The 3,953-nt window shown below is 56.1% G+C and overlaps 1 protein-coding gene across 1 annotated transcript in view; it reads left to right on the top strand.

Moving 5' to 3' along the window:
- The first annotated feature begins 786 nt into the window (after window positions 1-786).
- Window positions 787-3,953, top strand: part of ICAM3 (intercellular adhesion molecule 3) — a 9,618-nt gene continuing 6,451 nt past the window's right edge. The window contains exons 1-2 of the mRNA XM_045290350.1: window positions 787-813; window positions 1,329-1,595. The gene's annotated coding sequence lies outside the window, so the exon portion shown is untranslated. The remainder of the gene's footprint in view (window positions 814-1,328; window positions 1,596-3,953) is intronic.

Below are 3,953 nucleotides of genomic sequence, written 5' to 3' on the forward strand. Positions count from 1 at the left end.
ACCAGGGCACAGCACCTGGTACACGCTCAGTAAACGCAGGCTTAGCAGTGGGCTGGGGTGCAGGAACCACGGTGAGGGTGGCGCTGTGGGACCGGGTGGCACCTAACAGCAGCAGCAGCAGCGTAACTCATGGGAGGCGGTCCTCCCTCAACGTCCCCAAGTCCCTTCTTTGTCCCCCACCCCGGGAATGTCATGTTGTCTTGAGGCTGTGCTTAGAAATGCCTCCCAGTCACCCCTTTAGAAAGTTTGCCTGGAAATCTCACCTTACCTCTTCAAGTGCATAGGTCCCCCAGAACTTCCTCCTAAGAGCCTATTGGTTGTTACCCAAGTTCAGCAGGAAGGAGGTATCTCATCATGGCCCCCCTCCGCCGCCCCCCCCCCCCCCCCCCCCCCCCCCACTGCCAGCTTTGTACTGAGAATAGAGGAAGCTGGTTACCGAAACATTTCCTACCAGTTCACTTGGGAGTCAACCTGCAGTTGAGGTCAGGCCTGGGGGAGACTTGCCAGGACCTAACGCCCCCCTGGGCCTGACTCCTGCCCAGGGAGTGTCCACTCACCCCCATCAGAGCTCAGAGCATCTCTCTGCCCTGCCTGGGCCTGGGCACAATCTAGCCCCTGGCTTCTGCAATCCTAACCGCCACTTCCGTTCCCCGGTGGCCCGCCTACTCCCTCCCTTCAAGACTGCCGGCACCTCCCCAGGGCACCTTCTTTTCCCCCCAAAGCTGGCAACCATGATGCCCTCTGGGCCCCTGGTCCAGGCCCACCAGTCTCTGCTAGGCCTCCTGCTGCTGGTCTGCTATCTGCTGTCCCCAGGTGAGGGGTGGGGGCTTAGGGGACCATCAGGTGGGGGGTGGGGGGTGCCTGTATCCTGCTGGCCTGGCCAGTGTCCCCTTCCTGGAGCCCAAATGTGTCTTTGGGAGAAAGTTGTGGCTTCCTATGCAGGTCTCAAGGCTCTCGGCAGCCTAGTCCCCTCGCGTGACTTGTGCCCCGGGTGTGCGCACACACTGTGAGCCATGGGGACCGTGGGCCTTTGCCTGTGCTGTTGTGCTGTTCCTTCTGCCAAGAACAACCCTTCCCTTCGCCCAACTCTTATTGTCCCTTCACCACTGCCTGTGGGCGTCCCCTCCCCAGGGAAGCCCCTCCTTCCGGCTGGACCAGGCTGTCCCTCAGGCCTTCTGTCCCTGGTCCAGCTGTCTTCCCCGCTCCCTGAGTGCAGGCACCCACCCTAGCTAGCGGCTTCCTCTCCTATCCCAGAACCAGGAGGGGGTTGGTAGGGGTGGGCTGGGGGCGACAGGAGTGGGCGGCACAACATCTGCATGCCCCTACAGGGAGCCGAGGACAGTCAGCCCCGCTGCGGGTGGAGCCCCGGGACCCAGTGGTGCTCACCGGGGAGGCGGTCACGGTGAACTGCAGTGCTGACTGCCCGGATGCCAGGAACGTTGTCTTGGAGACGGAGTTGCTGAAGGAGCCTGCGGGCAGAGGTCCGAGCTGGGTAGCCTTCCGCCTGAGCAACGTGACAGCCGACAAAGAGATCTTCTGTGCTGGCTTCTGCAATGGCTCCCAGATCGTCCTTTCGACCAACATCACCGTGTATGGTGAGGGGACAGGGCTGCCGGCGGGGCAGGGGGCGATAGGCGGGCAGGGAGTTTGCAGGAATGGACCAGGGCTGTGACCTAGGACTGGACCTGAATGTGTGTGTGTGTGTGTGTGTGTGTGTGTGTGTGTGTGTGTGAGAGAGAGAGAGAGAGAGAGAACAATAGAGAGACAGACACAGAACTAAAACGAGATCAAGCGATGCAGTTCCATCTTTTGGCGAGGGTATGGCCCAGGGACAGCCATGACATTCATTTCTTGGGGCCTCAGGCAGCATTGTTTCTGTTAGTTTGCGCCCACCTTTTATCTGTTACTTTTATTTTCCTGGAGGACTTCAACCCCCCTCCCCCAAAATATATGAACCCCACACGAAACTCACTGCCATCCAGTCCATGCCGACTCACAGTGACCCTATAGGACAGGGTAGACCTGATTCTGTACGTTTCTGAGACTGGACTGTTTACAGGAGTAGAAAGCCCCGGCTTTCTCCCGAGGGGTGGCTGGTAGTTTCGAACTGTGAACCTTGCTGGTTGCAGCCCACCTCCTAACCACTCTGCCACTAGGGCTCCTCCTAAAGTCCACACCATAGAAAGTATAAAGTACCATAGACATTGGCCTCCTGCTGACTGCATGTGGACCCTGTTCTAAGGGCTCCACGTGTATGCCGTGTATTGGCTCAGTCAGGCTTCACAAAAGCCCTCTCCCCCAGGTGGGGAGTGCACAAGAGGAAACTGAGACTCGGAGGGGTGCGAAGCCCCTTACCTGTGTCAGCCAGCATCGCACGGTTTGCTCTTCCCAAGTACTCTTTCTCCCTAGACATCCCTTCCCATCCTGGGTTTTTTTTTTCTCACAGATCCTCTCAGCTTCTGAATGGGGGAAAAAATCGAACAGAACAGACAGTAGCAGGTGGGAGACAGACGGGGCTTTCTCTTCCTGTAAAGAGTTACAGGCTCAGAAACCCACAGCGGCAGTTCTGCCCCAGCCTATAGGGTCATTACCAGGAGCTGGTGGTGTACTGGTTATGCACTGGGCTGGGATTCGCATGGCTGGCAGTTCAAAACCACCAGCAGCTCCTTGGGAGAACGACCGGGCTTTCACCTCCTGTAAACAGTTACAGTCCCGGAAGCCCAGAGGCGGTCACTATGAGTCGGCATCCACTTGACGGCCGTGAGTGAGAGGCATCAACAGAGTAGGTCGCATGTTGGGACTCCTGTCTTTTGCAGCCTCAGTAGGTGAACGTGTGGTGGACGTGCAGGCTGTGGGAGAGTATGCCCCTGGGGACCCGTGTATGTGCATCTCTGAGCTAGTTTCTCATGTACTTAGGTGTTGGTCCGTAAGCTTGTGCATCTGTGTGTGTCAGTGTCTCTGTGTGCTTGTGTGTGAGCTACACTTGTATAGCTGTATGTGCTAGTGTCTGTGTGGGTGACTGTGTGTGTGTCTCTCTGTCTGTGAAGTCTGTACATTGGCATCTGTGTTCTGTGGGTCTCTACACGCAAGTGTCTGTGTGTGTCATGTCAGTATCCATGTGAACGTGTCTGTGTCTAAGTGAACAGGCTTGTCTGAGCCATTGTCTGTGTCCGCCTACATGTCTTGGTACCAGAAGAGCCAACAAATCTGTCTCGGAAGAGGTACAGCCAGGATGCTCCTGAGACACAAGGATGGTGGTACTTTTTCTCCCGCACTTTGGACACGTTATCAGAAGACACCGCTCCCTGGAGCATGGCATCATGCTTGAGGACGTAGAGGTCAGACATGGAAACGTGGACTCATGGGCCAGGCACACCCAAGGGTCTCTACAACCCTGAGAGTGGAAGAACCAGATGGTGCCCGGCTACCGCTACGGACTGCTCTGAATAGGATCACATTTGAAAGTCCTGAATCAAGTGGGAGGAAACTATGGAACAAAACTCAAAATCATAAAAGAGACCAAGCGTACTGGTCAGACGACAGGAACCGCTGAGACCTTCAAGCCTGTAGCCCTTAGTCACCCCTAAGGTGACCCAGAGTTTAGGTGGAGAACTAAACTCACCCCTGTGTTAGAATAAACAACTGTTAAGGAAAAGAAGGCAGCATTGATCCAAGGACAAAGTTCAGAGGGTGAGGAAAGGAGGAGGGATGGGGACAGGAAACACCTGGAGGAAGTGGGAGAGGCCATGACATGTCAATGGATTGCCACCGAGTTGAACGGTGTGTAGGAAGCGTTGAATGGGAAACTCTGAAGTTGAATTACAGTGTGTAAGAATGATTTCAGCCACGTGGAGACCCCCGCCAGTGCTAAGATGCTTCCGCCACCACTGGATCCACAGGACTTTCCACCCAGTGGCCTGTGATCTTCCTGCACTCGGTGCCATTGCATATGT

Source organism: Echinops telfairi, unplaced genomic scaffold (assembly GCF_000313985.2).
Source record: "Echinops telfairi isolate 266 unplaced genomic scaffold, ASM31398v2 ScPeMD7_36;HRSCAF=134, whole genome shotgun sequence".
Classification (NCBI taxonomy): domain Eukaryota; kingdom Metazoa; phylum Chordata; class Mammalia; order Afrosoricida; family Tenrecidae; genus Echinops; species Echinops telfairi.